This window comes from Nerophis ophidion, linkage group LG22, assembly GCF_033978795.1.
Source record: "Nerophis ophidion isolate RoL-2023_Sa linkage group LG22, RoL_Noph_v1.0, whole genome shotgun sequence".
In the NCBI taxonomy this organism is placed as follows: Eukaryota; Metazoa; Chordata; class Actinopteri; order Syngnathiformes; family Syngnathidae; genus Nerophis; species Nerophis ophidion.
Genome location: NC_084632.1, coordinates 30324157 through 30341942, shown reverse-complemented (window position 1 = coordinate 30341942; position 17786 = coordinate 30324157). Strand labels below are relative to the sequence as shown.

Here is a 17786-nt window from a genome sequence, read left to right as displayed (position 1 = left end):
TAGCACAGGCAGGATGAAACAGGTCTTTTATGGTGAAGACAGGAACTGTGCAGTCGGTCTTTAGAGTTTTGACAGTAGGTACGGAGTCTCTAGAAATAAAATGTGTTTCTCTGCGTCCGCCCTGTTAGTGATTTTTTTCTTAAATATGAGCTCGCAGCAGCCAGCGTCATCTCACAAGATCCTCGGGTGCCGAGAATGTCAAACAACTGACGAAAGTGAAGTCTTGGTATGATTGATGATTGCTCATTTTTATGTATATTTTTTAATGCCTGGCTTGAGATCGACTGACACACCCTCCGAGATCGACCAGTCGATCGCGATCGACGTAATGCCCACCCCTGGTTTAAAGCATCTGAGCATGCCTATGCGATGCAGGCTGAAGAGGTGGGTGTATCCACTCAGCCGCTGTGATGTTAGGAAGTCGTAACCCTTCCATCCTACTCAGTCTGCCCTCAACTCTCACTGCTCTCCTGTTTCAGTCGGTCGGTCTGCCCTCCCGTCTGTAGTTTCACTCACCACTCTTCATCAGCAGCGAGGATGCTTTCACACATGCAGGCGCACACACGGACGTAGACGCTCCCCTCCTTGTGGGCACACTTTGGCTCGATAGCAACGATTACTTCGGGAAAAGCCAGAAAGTGAAGGACTGTAGCACAGCTGAAGTTCCCTTATTTTCCAAAGGATTCCAAACATAGCTGCAGAGGTAAGGGAAGAACAATTGTGTTACAGTACAGTTTTTTCCTTCTATTGTTTGCCTTCACTCTTCCTCATCTTCCACTCTAATTCTGTTATTGGTTTCTTTTATCCAACTCTTTTAATCTATTCTTTCAACTTTCTATACCCATTGTCTTAACACGTTTTCATTTTAAAGACTTTCTAGTGGCATATGTGCAACCTTAAGCCAACATTTAAGTATTTATACCCAGATCTAGACAGACACTTTTTGGTTATTTCAGCCTTTTGTATGCTGAGGTTCTTCTTTTGTTTGACTGTTTATCTTTTTGAGCCAGGGATTTACAGCATACGTACTGCAAACACAGGCAATAGGAAGGCCATTCCCACAAGCAGATGCGTGTGCACATACTCACACACTTTCAGTATTTTTTTCTTTTGCCTGTTCTGTTTGTCTTTCATGTCTCTTTTAATGCCAGTCGGTCCCTTTTCCCAAGCTCCTCGTTATCTGTGCCAGTTTTGAGTAAAGTTCCCTGCTGACCTGACTAATGTCTTACAGCTGGTGCATGTGCACGTGGTTACAGTAGGCGCTTATCAGTGGAAAAATGGATGGAGATGGTTTTGAATGTTAATATGTGCTCTTGGAGACATACATGCATTCACTTTGCATATCTGCTGTGCCTTTCCCCCGTTCTCGCTCATTTACAACCTCCCCGCCTCCCTCCATCTCCGCTCGCTCAGCGTGTGCATGTATTCACAGTCAGTCCTGGTCGTTACTCTGCATAACTGCCACAAAGCATCAGCCATGGATTCTTGGCAAACCTCGGCTACACAATAAAAAAGGGACACACTCCCGCTATAAGAGACTTGTTTACAAGCAGCTGCAGTGCCAGTGTGTGTTTGTCTGTACTATGGATGCATGTTTGATTTGCTTACATAATCAAATCAAGATGTGAAAGCAAAGAAAAAATCAGCAATCCACTGACCAGGTTTAAATTGTTGTGGGATATTCATTTTATAAACAGCAACCCGATCGTTATAATATCCAATTGCTTGTATTCCACTATGTGACTTCTTCCCGGAAGTGAAAACCATTGTTGGTCAACCAAGCCAAGATGGCTGTTGTGCATGCAGCAAGCAGCACGCTAACTCTTCATTACCCAAGGGCCCTAGATCATACTTGCCAACCCTCCCGATTTTTCCGTGGGACTCCCGAATTTCAGTGCCCCTCCCGAAAATCTCCCGGGACAACCATTCTCCCGTATTTCTCCCGATGTCCACCCAGACATCAATATCGGAGGCATGCCTTAAAGACCCTGCCTTTAACGTCCTCTATAACTTGACGTCACGTCTGATTTCCCTACGTACAAACAGCGTGTCGGCCAAGCCACATAATGTCTGCGGCTTTTACAGTCGCACGTGAGTCAGTGCAAGGCAAACTTGATCAACAGCCATACAGGTCACACTAAGGGTGGCCGTATAAACAACTTTAAGACTGTTACAAATATGCGCCACACTGTGAACCCACACCAAACAAGAATGACAAAAACGTTTCGGGAGAACATCGGCACCGTAACACAACATAAACACAACAGAACAAATACCCAGAATCCCTTGCAGCTCTAACTCTTCCGAGATGCTACGTTATACACCCCCGCTACCACCAAACACCCCCCACCTCCCATCTCCCAAAATCGGAGGTCTCAAGGTTGGCAAGTATGCCCTAAATCAGGGGTAGGGAACCTATGGCTCTTGAGCCAGATGTGGCTCTTTTGATGACTGCATCTGGCTCTCAGATAAATCTTAGCTGACGTTGCTAAACATGATAAGTAATTAATAATTCTGATGGTAATCACAGTGTTGAAAATAACGTTCAAAATATAAAACAATCTCATGCATTTGAATCCATCCATCAGTTCCTACCGCACCTGTTCAAGAAGTTGAATTAATGGTCAAAAGTCCATCCATCCATTTACTACTGCTTATTCCATTTTGGGGTCGCGGGGGCGCTGGCGCCTATCTCAGCTACAGTCGGGCGGAAGGCGGGGTACACCCTGGACAAGTCGCCACCTCATCGCAGATGGTCAAAAGTATTTTATTTATTATTGGTTAGCTTTAGAATAACAACGTTATTAAAAAGAATAAGAGACGCGCGCATTTAGTTGTTGTAATCAGGGAACGTCCAAATGAAAGAGGAGGCGTAGAATTTTCTTGTCAGAGCGTGGGACGACACTGTACAAGGGTACAGGTCTACGGGTTTCTCCTCATTGAGCTAAATTTAATCCTGTCTTTGTTTGATTCCTTGCTTCTTGTCTGTTTAATAGATGTCATCAGTGTTTGAACCTCACAGATGTATTCGGTGTAAAAATATTATATGGCTCTCACGGAAATACATTTTAAAATATTTGGCTTTCATGGCTCTCTCAGCCAAAAAGGTTCCCGACCCCTGCCCTAGATCTTACTATGAAAAAGAACATAAAAATATTTTTAGAGTGATATCAAGGATTATCTGCCGGTAGAGTACTTAGACATGTCGAACTATCGTGTGCTCCAGACATCATTCTACACGACAAAAAGATGAAAACGTAGAAAAGCATGGAGGCCTACAGTACAACTTTTTTGTGTGTTGATGGGTAAAGGAAATTTGTATCAAGATTCTCCCGGATAAATATGCATAGTTTTTGCTCAGATAAGGTTGTATTTCATGATTGAAATTAGTGTCTACAGCCATGTTTGCTTGCCTTGTTGTTGTTGCATGCGCCGTTTGCGAGTACGCCTGTTTTTCCCCGTCTTTATCAAAATATAACTATAGATGTCAACATTGTGTATGTGCTGAAAGCTTAGTTAATGGATGCTGCCTTTGGAAAAAGAGTACTGCGATACCAATGAATCATATTCGGTACTATACTGCCTCTAAAAAAGTACTGGTCCACCACCCTCTTCCCCCCGTCGTGTCATTGCTGGTTTACGAGCAGACAAGCATATTCCGCGTTACACAATCACGGAGGACTACAGGCAGACATAGTGTGTAGACAGAAAAGTGAAACTATGACACTGAAACACCCTCAGGAAGAGGTGCTTTAAGACTGGCTAACGGCTAAAGTCCATCGGCAGACGGCAGTGTTTTAGCTACTTGTAAATCACTAATCCTTGTCTCCATGGCGACAAATAAAGTATGTTTTTTAAAAGTATTATCCCTGCAGGACGAGGAATAGCTAAATATGCTTCACTACACATCGTAGGACACCGGCGTCACAATGTAAACCAATGCCATTGGTGGATCTACACCTAACATCCACTGTAATGATACCAAGTACAGGAGCGTATCTAGTCAATACTACTATGATAATGTCGATGTTTTTAAGCATCAAAAAATCTTTTATCGTATTTTTTAAATTGATATTGTGTTTACAAACTCAGGAAATGCATCCCTGGACACATGAGGACTTTGAATATGACCGATGTATGATCCTGTAACGACTTGGTATCGCATTGATACCCAAATTTGTGGTATCATCCAAAACTAATGTAAAGTATCAGACAACAGAACAACAAGTGATTACTACATTTTAACAGAAGTGTAGATAAAACATGTTAAAAGAGGAAGTAACCAGATATTAACAGTAAATGAACAAGTAGATTAATAATCCATTTTCTGCCACTTGTCCTTAATAATGTTGACAAAATAATAAAATAGAAAATGACACAATATGTTACTGCATGTGTCAGCAGACTAAATTAGGAGCCTTTGTTTGCTTACTTACTAATAGAAGACAAGTTGTCTTGTATGTAGAAACATATATGTAATGTACCGTAAGAGTTATTCTTAAAATAGACCCAGGAATGCCATTTTTTGTGGTCCTCTTTATTTAGAAAAGTATCGAAATACGCCACCATATATATATATATATATATATATATATATATATATATATATATATATATATATGTATATATATATATACTGTATGTATATATATACACATATAAAAAAATACCAAGATAATATTAAAATGGGAATGACTACAGTATGTTAAAAATATATCAAAACAACTTTTAACGAAGTGATCGCTGCGAACTTGTGCATTCTTTGATTAGAGTGTGTGCCACATTTCTTGTCGTCTTTTGTAAAATCTTGCACTCGTCGGCCCTTCTTCATTACCTCTCAAGAAACGCTGAAGAAACGCTTATCCTTTTCGCAATTTGAACAGCTCGTACAGCCGAAAACCACGGAAGCATACAGCATTTTTCTTCGAGAAAATAGGACTTAGTACCCATTGAGAACAGACGCTGGCTGGACACCACACATATTTAATGAGCCGGACGTGACGTCATGTAAATTCAAGCAATAACTACAAGAAGCTGCCATCCATATGTGTTACTGTAATTATTATTCACACACATACTGCAGCCATTGTCAAATGCATCTAGTTTGACTCATCCCATCCGCTGCTCTACGTGTGTGTGTCAGTATGATGTCCTTAGAGGTGCTGAGAGGTGATTCATTTCATCTTGCAGGCTCGCGGCTTGAGACGCCTTGCCGTAATGAGGCTGTAATGTGTGATTTGCAAAGTGAAACTGACGGAAGAATCATCTAGAAGATGTGCCGGGAAAACATAATCAGCAAAACGGGGTTTTGCTTTCACACAAATAATTAGTTTTGTTTTTATGATGATCTGATGTGAAAGTTCTGTCACCGCACTTTTTTGTATGTCGGATTTATTTTTGAAAAAAGTGTTCATGCAGATAATCGTGATCATGCGCAATAAATATCACAGTTATCATAACATCATCAAGTAAATACCTGTCGATATTTATATCGCTCCGCCCACCTACCGTACATTCGAGCACTCTAGCTTAGCGGTTAGCATGGCTTCTTGTATTCTTTTACTGTGTCTAGTGTAGCATGTTTCGCTATTCCTGTCATCCAGTGATATTGATACTTGTAAGAAACTGTATTTGCCACTATAGAGGCAAGAAACAGTGGCTCACAGTGTGGAGGGACGTAAGTCGCTAGCTCGCTTGTGAAGACTTTACATTGTGGTTGTTTGCTTGTGTGAGTCACAAGTAAAATGTGCCATCAACATGCATTATCACAATAACTCGATAGTATTAAAAACTCTATGGTCTGCCAAATTAACATACATTTGATATCGGATATTGTCTATAACGCACACCCTTTGATTTTTTTTTAAGGTGCTAATCAAATGGAACCCTTGAAAAACTCCAAATGTCACTAGTTGAGGAGAATATAAACAATCTGCGTCTATGTGGTTGTGGCCTTAAACACCCAGATTTGTGTTTAGCTGGATTATAGATTAAACATTATTGTTTTAGGATGTGAGACGGATGCTTCATGTGGTTCAGTAAAAGAAAACCTCTAAGGGACTATAAGAGCCACAGTACCTTTGTTGGCCCACGCAGTATGTAAACGTGTTTGTTAAGTTAGGATGATCGCTTGAGGGCTAAAGAAGTGAGAATTATTGTCCCATTATTACGCCTCCTTGGTAATGCAAAGAGACAAAAAGGGGGGGCAGAATGTTATGCCGCTAAGCCGCCAGTGGTGGTAGTAGCTGGTGGTTGTTCATCTCTATTGTGCCTGACAAAAATCCCTACAGACCGACACAAGTTCGGATTTCTTTCGGGTGGGTATCATCACTAGAGTATTTGGAGTTATTAAAAGTGATGTTCTTTCATCAAACACGTGGCAGAGGCCGGTTTTAAGGAGCTTTAGGGCTTCTTAGTGCCGCTGTGGGAGGAAGAGGGACTCCCTAAAATCTCTTTCTGTCACTCAGAGAGGCTGAAAAAAACCACACTATAGCTAAGAAAACACAGATGAGAGCTGGGAGTCAGGGCTAACACACACAGTGCACACACATCAGCTAAGCGAAAGCCTGGTTATAGGACTTATAATTACATTGTATCAAATCGAAACACCATTTCTCAACTGTGCTTTCAACCCTTTCTGCCCCACACACTATGTGAGGTGGATCCACTCATGTGAAGTGTCTTGGAAAAACTCAAATTCATTTTATTTGAGGTTTTAAGTCATGTTGTTAACAAGTGAAGATACAAACCAACAGTACATTTTCGCAAAAATCGCCAATGCGCCTAATGTACGCAATAATTCTGGTTGTGCTTGCCGACCTCAAAGCAATTTTATTTGGTACATTGTGCAATGACAAGTGTGACACATAAGAGATACGTGTAGGCTGCAATATGACGCCAGTAAACACCAAAACTTTAAATGTTTCAATGAAAATAAAGAATATTACACACGTCACTTAAAAATATGTCGAAATGTTTTAGTATGACTTTAAAGCTGCCGCTTGATTGTCCCACTGCGGCTACCGTAGTCAGAGATACAAGTATTACTATGGTGTGTGTATAAGGACCGCAAAATGTCACCCATTAACAGACATATATCTGGCGTTTTGTTTCACAATATTATGCAAAACCAACTTTTCTTACCTTCTGGTACCTGCTGATGTGTATTTGGGATCTGCATAAGTCCTTAAAATGTGCGCACATCCACCACTAGTCCGTGCCGATACCATAGTAGATAAGCTTCTTTTTCACAATCTTGTTGTTGTGGGGTATTCACCTTCTGCTGTTGCCATTTGTAATATAAAGTAGCATACATTTCTAACTTATATCTCACTATGGAAGCGCTAAAAACTACCAGTGTAGTGGGTTGACATAATTCACCCATGAAACTTTAGTTATCAGAACGTTCCGGTCAGACGATTTTTCACGGGACACATTTCCAGCGTTGATGACCTAGTGAGCTACGGATGAGGAGATGCTGCTCCGTTATTGATTTAAGTAAAGTATGAATGTCATTCAAACAGTTAGCTCCACCTTTTGACACTTCTTCCACTCCTGTCCTTGCACGCTACACCGCTACAACGAAGATGACGGGGAGAACACGCCGTCGAAGGTGAGCAACGTAAATAAAACCGCCCACGAAACGGCGCATCCTGAAGCAACTGTCAGAAAGCGACTTAAAAATAGTCTGTAAAACATAATCCATGCAACATTTTGACCAAGGAACCACCATTACATGGTATGTAGACCACAAGGAAGTGTTTTCCATTTAGAAGCCTTATAATAGGCTGACCATATTCTGAAATCCCAAAAAGAGGACACATACATGCGTGCCAAGGCGGGCAGCACGCCAAGGCCGGGACTAGGTCAAAATTTGCCAATGATACTCGAACTTGCTTTATAAATAATATATTAATTTAAATAAAGAATTTTTTCTCTTCTGTTGACAGCGGTGTTGGCGCTAGGAATTTTCAAAATGGGGTCTCATGTATATTGTAGCATCCCGGAAGAGTCAATGTTGCAAGGGGTTCTGGGTATTTCGTCTGATGTGTTTATGTTGTGTTACGGTGTGGATGTTCTTCCAAAATATGTTTGTCATTCTTGTTTGGTGTGGGTTCACAGTGTGGCGCATATTTGTAACAGTGTTAAAGTTGTTTATACGGCCACCCCTCAGTGTGACCTGTATGGCTGTTGACCAAGTATGCCTTGATTGACAATCTAATCACTACCTCGCTCTCTCTCTGTCTGCCCCTCCCTCACGAAACTTGTTGCGTGTGCACACCTTCACAATTTTTTTTGTTTTTAACCCCTCTTAATCCTGTACGTACATTGAAAATACACACAACCTTGACACAAAACGCCGGACATTTGAGGCATTTAAGAAACCCCGCCCGGACACCCCGGACAGTCCCGTAAAAGAGGACATGTCCGGGGAAAAGAAGGCGTATGGTCAGTTTACCTTATAAACCGGCAAGCCATTTGTATGCTTAAAAGACCTTAATAAACCCGCTTATCGGCAGTGCGCCTTTTAATTCGTTGCGCCCTATGATCCAGAAAATACATCACATACATACGGCATGTAGTTGGGATTTGAATTTTCCAACAACTTCTAATTCTGATTCTTAGGGTGATGATTCAATTCAGAATCGATTCTGTATTCAACACTAATATCGATTCACAACAATTCCCGCAATATATTATTTGGTAAATATATCATCATAAAACCTTTTTAAAACAGTTGACAAGTTACAAAAGCTTGTCTTGTCAGCTGAAGTATGACGGTTCACTCGGCGTTCACCGGTTGCAATGATTTGCTGATGTCTTTTTACATCTGAAAAAACACGCGCGATGACATCACTATTATCGACAAAATTAATTTGTTGACAACAAATTTTACTCTTGAATCTTTTTGACAACGTCGACGGATCGATGCACGCCCAGGCAAAGACCGATTTTTTTAAATTTTATTTTAATCTTCTATTGCCCCCCCCCCCTTGTTTACCTTTATCTCATCTTTTTTGGAAGGGGCGCTGGAAGCCGGCAGACCCGTCAGCGATCCTGTTCTGTCTCCCTGTAATGTTTGTCTAAACTTGAATGGGATTGTGCTGAAAATTTTAATTTTCCTGAAGTAACTCTCCTGACGGAATAAATAAAGTACTATCTATCTATCTATCTATCTATTTATCTATCTATCCTACAAGAAATATGTTATCGGACTAGATCACAATTTTGTAAGCCTTGTCAAAATCAGAAGGTACCTTGTGGGGACTGCAATCCTCTACTCTCTGAGATCTGAGTGTGAAGCCTGTGTATTTCTTGGTGATTATTAACCAGCTTGTAATACCTGGCTGATCCCTCACTTTTTACAGAATCATTTCCAGCTCATGAGGTATGATGTTGCATCGAGTTCAATAGCAAGAGTGATTGAAATATGGCTTAAATAGAATTTGCTGAAAAGACAAAAAAGTCACCCATTGTTCTTTGGCAGTTTATGTTTTGAATATTTTTGTAACTTTCCCTACACATCAAAATGGCAAAATTAACGTTTGTTGAGCCACAATAATGTCTGTTTACTATTGACTAAATGCTGAGAGCCGCTCTGCTCACCCTCAACAACTCACAGGTTTATTGTGGTGGTTGATCCCGCCCATTTTTGGGATAGTCGCCAGCCTCTGCTGATGCTGCTGCCAAAGTAGGCAGATTTTCATCCTTGCTTTGAAAGCACATTTGTGATGAAAGCTCTGTAAGCACGCCAAGGGCTATGCGCAGGATGGTCCAGCTACACCAAAGTGCATTGAACTATCAGTTCTGTTCTGTGGGTAAATTAATTTGAGGCGATTAAAGCGCAGGCTAACACTGACCCCATGAGTCCTGGTACAATATCCACGCTCAACTGATCATGAACAAATGGGCTTTTGACTCTGCATTGTTGTGTGCAACAATGATATGAGTATTTAATCAACGCGGAGCACGGTGGTACAGGGGTTAGTGCGTCTGCCTCACAATACAAAGGTCCTGAGTAATCCTGGGTTCAATCCCGGGCTCGGAATCTTTCTGTGTGGAGTTTGCATGTTCTCCCCGTGACTGCGTGGGTTCCCTCTGGGTACTCCGGCTTCCTCCCACTTCCAAAGACATGCACCTGGGGATAGGTTGATTGGCAACACTAAATTGGCCCTAGTGTGTGAATGTGAGTGGGAATGTTGTCTGTCTATCTGTGTTGGCCCTGCGATGAGGTGGCGACTCGTCCAGGGTGTACACCGCCTTCCGCCCGATTGTAGCTGAGATAGGCACCAGCGCCCCCTGTGACCCCAAAGGGAATAAGCAGTAAAAAATGGATGGATAGATAAAGGAATGTAATAAATAAGAAATGTCTGAGTAAACTAGTACCATAATTTCCAGGCTTTAGAGTCCACCTATATTTAAATTGCACCCACTAAATTTTAGAAGAAAAATTATTTTACATCAAGGGTGTACCCCGCCTTTTGCCTGAATGCAGCTTGGATAGGCTCCAGCCACCCCGAAAGGGACAAGTGGTAGAAAATGGATGAATGGATAGTTCCACCGGACCATAAGACGCAGCTATAAACCGGTACAAAATATTTTATAAATATTTATTTGCATACCGTGTTTTCAAACAGTGCCTGTAACGCGGCAGTAAAATGGCTGATCAAACAAAACAAAAGTCATCGTCATGGACCCACTACCTGCGGAAACTAGCTCTCCAATCAGCTAAAAAGATGCAATAACTCCATTGAGACGATTTGGTGAAATTACGAAACTGGAACAATTAAAAAAGAATGCCATTGTAAGTTAATAATACTAACACAGAAATTTGTAAACATGCTAGCATAGTTTCCAAATTTGCTAATCCTAACGTCGCTAGCTTGATTACATTAAGATAACACACACAAATATGCATTAAAACACTCTAACTGACATTGCACACGGAACAGTTGAGAAAGCATGAGTAGTTTTAGTTGTATTGTAAAACTTACAAATGTTCCTTTGATGATGAATGAAGAATCCTTTTAGGCAGAAACGCTATGGACGAATATAATTCCGGCACAAAACAGAGAGTAGATTGTCGACCCGCAGCACCTGCAATGAGCGAACTTGTCTAAATGATGGTGCCACTGTCGCTGTTGGCGTAATATAAAAGCTATTTAGGAGGATAAGAGGATAGACTTTGATCATGCCACAATGGGGAAATTATGTGGTTCTAGTGCAGATACAACAAGTTCCCGAAAACAAGAAGATAAAACACTTGAAAACAAGAGGGAAACATCAAAGAAAATGAAATACATTGAAAGAGCAAAGATCTGATGCAACCAGCTGATGCAACCAGCTCCCGCTTCAGTGGCGCCATTTCTACATACAGCTCGAGGTAAAACACAACAAAAAGCCCGATGTGTCTCATGCTCATTCAGCCACGTGAATATCGTCTATCTTGGCGCTTAACGCTATCTCCACAGCCTTGTCTTTTCGTCCGCATCTCCTCTGGTCTTTCTACACAGAGCCAGCAGTTGGTCTCCCGTGCAAACAAGAACATGGCCAAAAGGCTCTCCTAGGCAGATCCAAAAGTTCACAAAAAAGCACTACAGAAGTCACAAAAGTGCCACCTCTTGTTGCTCAGTTACCAAAAGGACCTGTACCATAAGGCAAAGAACACAGAAACACAGCATTGACACTTCAAGAAGATAAAAGGAAGATGCACAACAGTGCAGAGCTCCTATGGCCTCTTGTGAAGAAAAATCCATAAATTAACTGCACCGTTTCATAAGCCGCAGGGGCAAAGCGTTGGAAAAAATTAGCTTGTTATAGGAAATAACGGTATGTGTAAAATAGTGTAGTTGGAATATAAGCATACTTGCCAACCTTGAGACCTACGAATTCGGGATGGGGGGGGGGGGGGGGGGGTTGAGGTGGGCGGGGTTGGAGGGGCAGGGTTTGGTGGTAGCAGGGAGTGTATATTGTAGCGTCCTGGAAGAGTTAGTGCTGCAAGGGATTCTGGGTATTTGTTCTGTTGTGTTTATGTTGTGTTACGGTGCGGGTGTTCTCCCGAAATGTGTTTGTCATGCTTCTTTGGTGTGGGTTCACAGTGTGGCGCATATTTGTAACAGTTTTAAAGTCATTTATGCGGCCACCCTCAGTGTGATCTGTATGGCTGTTGATCAAGTATGCCTTGCATTCACTTATGTGTGATCAAAAGCCGCATAAAATATGCGACTGGGCCGGCACGCTGTTTATATGGAGGAAAAGCGGACGTGACGACAAGTTGTAGAGGACGCTAAAGGCAGTGCCTTTAAGACACGCCCCCAATATTGTAGTCCGGGTTGAAATCGGGAGAAATTCGGGAGAATAGTTGCCCCAGGATCTTTTCGGGAGGGGCACTGCAATTCGGGAGTTTCCCGGGAAAATCGAGACTGTTGGCAAGTATGTAGAGTGGGGCAAAAAAGTATTTAGTCAGCCACCGATTGCGCAAGTTCTCCCACTTAAAATGATGACAGAGGTCTGTAATTTTCATCATAGGTACACTTCAACTGTGAGAGACAGAATGTGAAAAAAAAATCCAGGAATTTACATTGTAGTTATTTTAAAGAATGTATTTGTTAATTATGGTGGAAAATAAATATTTGGTCTGCGATGAGGTGGCGACTTGTCCAGGGTGTACCCTGCCTTCCGCCCGATTGTAGCTGAGATAGGCGCCAGCGCCCCCCGCGACCCCGAAAGGGAATAAGCGGTAGAAAATGGATGGATGGATAAATATTTGGTCAGCCATTCATAGCTCTCACTGATGGAAGGAGGTTTTGGCTCAAAATCTCACGATACATGGCCCCATTCATTCTTTCCTTAACACGGATCAATCATCCTGTCCCCTTAACAGAAAAACAGCCCCAAAGCATGATGTTTCCACCCCCATGCTTCACAGTAGGTATGGTGTTCTTGGCATGCAACTCAGTATTCTTCTTCCTCCAAACACGACGAGTTGAGTTTATACCAAAATGGATACATGGATGATACAGCAGAGGATTGGGAGAATGTCATGTGGTCAGATGAAACCAAAATAGAACTTTTTGGTATTCTTTGGGCCTTTTTTTCTGCTAAGGGGACAGGACGATTGATCCGTGTTAAGGAAAGAATGAATGGGGCCATCAATTGTTAGTTTTTCCTTTTTACCTCTTATGTCATTTATTTCGCCCCATATTTGTTCCCACTACCGCACCTTAATTCGGAGTCTTTAATTTCGTTATATGCAAATATAATGACAATAAAGTTAATTCTATTCTATTCTATGTATCGTGAGATTTTGAGTTGTGGTTGGGGACCACTGCTTTACCGTATAAAATGACTTGTGGGGAGTTTAAAAAGATCAAGAATCAGCTCTCCTTTGGTCTCAGCAGGTTCACATGTTGTCAGGTTAAATAATACACAGCACTGCAGCCCTGCTTGAAAAAAGTTACACAACCGGACATTTCCCAAGAAGCAACAGGGAGGAACAATAGCTTGGTCCATCCTTATATTGTCTCCCTGCACACTTCTTAATGGGTTCCTGACATTGACAGGCAGGAAAAAACACTGTTTGGAGAGGAGCGAAGAGAGAGCAGAAGGGAACATGGGACTTCCTTAATGGTAAATTTGCCTTTAAATGCTGATGTCTTATTGGCTGGCGTTAGCAGGGAGGGAGTCCTGGTTGAGTGTGGATGGAAGTGGCCGCTCCCTGCTGCAAGTCACAAATGTATTGAGTTGTTGCGGATGTGTGTGTGGTAGAATCCTGTCTGTTCTGTACTGAAATAACATTTGGCTTTCTTGGTATGTGTTTAAATGGAGCCAGTAAGATTTTGCACATACTTGCTCAAAGGTGGTCAACCAAATCTGACTTCAAAAAATGAAACCCATATCCTTTTTATTCCGTTTTGAAAAATCTCAAAGTCGCTCTCATAGAAATAAAGGGTGACCTTTTTCTTTTCTTTTTAGAATAGACAGTTAGATTGGCTATCAATAAGATGGCTTAGCTTACCAGCAGGAAACATATACCTGATGTTGTATATAGACATGTCCAATAATCTCGGCAGTCCGATATTATCCGCCGATAAATGCTTTAGAATGTAATTTCGGAAATTATTGTTATCAGTTTCAAAATTATCGGTATCGGTTTCAAAAAGTCAAATTCAGGACTTTTTAAAACGCCGGTGTGTACACGGACGTAGGGAGAAGTACAGAGCGCCAATAAACCTTAAAGGCACTGCCTTTGCGGGCCGGCCCAATCACATAATATCTACGGTTTTTCACACACACAAGTGAATGCAAAGCATACTTGGTCAACAGCCATACAGATCACACTGAGGGTGGCTGTGTAAACAACTTTAACACAGTTACAAATATGTGCCACACAGTGAACCCACACCAAACAAGAATAACAAACACATTTCGGGAGAACATCCGCACCGTAACACAACATAAACACAACAGAACAAATACCCAGAACCCCTTGCAGCACTAACTCTACCGGGACGCTACGATATACACCCCTGCTATCCCCTAAATACAGTTTGTCGCTACATCTGTAAGTGTGAGTTAAAGCTCTACTATGCAAAGCGAAAGCCATTAATCAACAACATCCAGAAACGCTGCCGGCTTCCCCGGGCCCAAGATCATCTAAGATGGACTGATGCAAAGTGGGAAAGTGTTCTGCGGTCTGACGAGTCCATATTTCAAATTGTTTTTGGAAATATTCGACATCGTGTCATCCCAACCAAAGGAGAAGTGAAGCATCTAGACTGTTATCGATGCAAAGTTCAAAAGCCAGCATCTGTGATGGTATGGGGATGCATTAGTGCCCAAGGCATGGGTAACTTACACATTTGAAGGCACCATTAATGCTGAAAGGTACATACAGGTTTTAGAACAACATATGATGCCATCTAAGCGCTGTCTTTTTCATGGAAGCCCATGCTTATTTCAGCAAGACAATGCCAAGCCACATTCAGCACGTGTTACAACAGCGTGGCTTCGTAAAAAAAAGAGTGCAGGTACTTTCCTGGCCCGCCTGCAGTCCAGACCTGTCTCCCATCGAAAATGTGTGGTGCATTATGAAGCGTAAAATACGACAGCAGAGACCCCAGACTGTTGAACGACTGAAGCTCTACATAAAACCAGAATGGGAAAGAATTCCACTTTCAAAGCTTCAACAATTAGTTTCCTCAGTTCCCAAACGTTTATTGAGTGTTGTCAAAAGAAAAGGTGATGTAACACAGGGGTGAACATGCCCTTTCCCAACTACTTTGGCACGTGTTGCAGCCATGAAATTCTAAGCTAATTATTATTTGGAAAAAATAAAATAAAGTTTATGAGTTTGAACATCAAATACGTTGTCTTTTAGTAAATTAAATTGAATATGGGTTGAAAAAGATTAGCAAATCATTGTATTCCGTTTATATTTACATTTAACACAATTTCCCAACTCATATGGAAACAGGGTTTGTAGAAGCGGCCAGGTAATAGACAAATATCACCTATTGCTCTATGGTGAGTGATTATACAGCTGGATGGAAAATGATAAGTGATTAAAAAAAAGCAAGAAAAGTTTAGATTAATACCAAAATCAAAGTCAAATGAAGGAAATCAAATGAAGCTACTGTGATATGCTGCCACTCCTTAAGGCGCATCAAAGTGTTTATGTGTTAAATAATAATGATAATGATGTTTGTGATTAACGCACGCTTTTATATCATTCGACAAGGTTGTATAAATAAGATCAAAAATCAAGAATATGATTACTATTTCAGTGTTATTATTTGAGTGGGCCCTCTCCCCTCTGTAGTGGAAAAATTGGGGCCCAAAGTAAAAAATGTTAAGAAACCCCTGCATTATACCAAATAACTAAAGTAACAGAAGTATCAATATTTCGATGTGAGAATTGATTTTAGAGCGTAGATACCTGGTATTGGCGGTATCAATATTTCTGTATTATTCACTACTTTCTACAACATATTTTGTTCTACTAAAATTTTGATAGCCCCCATCTTCAAGCACACACATGCTTTTGTTGCTAACATGGTTCTTACCTTTCCGGGAGCTCCCAGGGGTCGAATACACACATTGGAAATGCTAGGAATAGAGTGCAAGACAGACGAGAGCGATGAAATGAAGATGGAAAAGGAGGAAAAGGGCCATTGCAATGTTGTCAGTGAAGTGCATTTGTACGTGTGTGTGTGCACGCACACACGAGTATGCGGGCATGTGCGCTTGTGTTTGATGTTCCATCTTTCAAACTAATGTCTGTGAGATAGCTCCCTCTAATGGGGTGCATGATGCTCAGGAATGTAGATCAACTGATGAATACTTTGCAAGACCATGAAGCCCACTGCACACGTACAGTAACAGTGTGTGTGTGTGTGTGTGTGTGTGTGTGTGTGTGTGTGTGTGTGTGTGTGTGTGTGTGTGTGTTTCTACCCTTTCTTGAGACATCAAAAAGGAAAAGCACCTTCTCTATGAGGAAAGGTGAACAAGTTAGGACTGAAATCACGGTCCCAATACGGAAAAGCATTGTATCTAATAGAGAGCAAAATACTAAAGTCTGTGAACATTGCTCCAAAGTCAGGTTTTGTTGTTGATTTAATGTGCATACACAAAAGTAAACACTGACAGGTGCAAAGGCAGCAATATATGATAAAACAAAACGGCAGCTGAAGAAGGACTTCCCTATTCATTCACGAAAAAACCCGGCAGGTGAACAGTTGATTTTACGACTTCCGGTGCTGACGTTAGAGAACCCGCATCCCATATGTGACCATAGGATGAACAAATACACTATGGTACCAAGACCATAGTGGGCATTAAGAGCTACCTTCTACAGCTGGGTTGCCCAAAGTGCGGCACGGGGGCCATCTGTGGTCCGTGACTTGTTTGTCATCGGCCTTAAGCACATTACAAAAAACAAAAAATAGAAATCTATCAAAATTAGGGTGGTCACAAAAAGGAAGGATTTTTAAATTGAATGTGTGTCAGTTTTAAAAGTTTTCCCCCTCTGGTCAACATATGAAATAACAAGTGTGTAAAAAAATTGAAGTTCTCCCCCTCTGGCCAACATATGTAATAACAAGTGTGTGTAGGAAATTGAAATGCGCCCTTTAAAATGCGCCCCCTTTGGCCACAAAGTGGGCGCATATATATATATATATATATATATGTCTTGATTGGATTATCCAGAGAATAGTGCTCGATACCGTGGTAGAGCGCAATATGTAGGTGTGGGAAAAAATCACAAGACTACTTCATCTCTACAGATCTGTTTCATGAGGGGTTCATCAGGAGATTTCTCCTGATGATTGAGGGAACCCCTCATGAAACAGATCTGTAGAGATGAAGTAGTCTTGTGATTTTTTCCCACACCTACATATATATATATATATGTATATATATATACATATATATATATATATATATATATATATATATATATATATATGACCTACTGTAATAACTTGAAGTAAATAATGAAGATTAAAAAATAATTACAAACAAAAAATTCTAAATTAAAAATGTCTAACCTAAAAGCGTACCTTTTTTATATTTTCATAGTTTGAATATATCACTAATGTTGTACATACAAATATAAATCTTTATAAGTATATCCAGAAAGGGTGGTCCTAAAGAGGTAGGCATTTTCTTAGGTGTCAAGAATGTAGCAAATACAAGAATGTGTGTTTGTGTGTGTTTGTGTGTGTGTGTGTGTGTGTGTGTGTGTGTGTGGTTGCGTGCGTGCGTGTGTTGCCCAAGTGGAATTT

General features: G+C 41.1%; 1 protein-coding gene across 1 annotated transcript in view; it reads left to right on the top strand.

The window, feature by feature from the left end:
- Positions 1–434: 434 nt before the first annotated feature.
- The window catches only part of kank4 (KN motif and ankyrin repeat domains 4), a 191064-nt gene continuing 173712 nt past the window's right edge, over positions 435–17786 (top strand). The window contains 1 exon segment of the mRNA XM_061883667.1: positions 435–703. The gene's annotated coding sequence lies outside the window, so the exon portion shown is untranslated.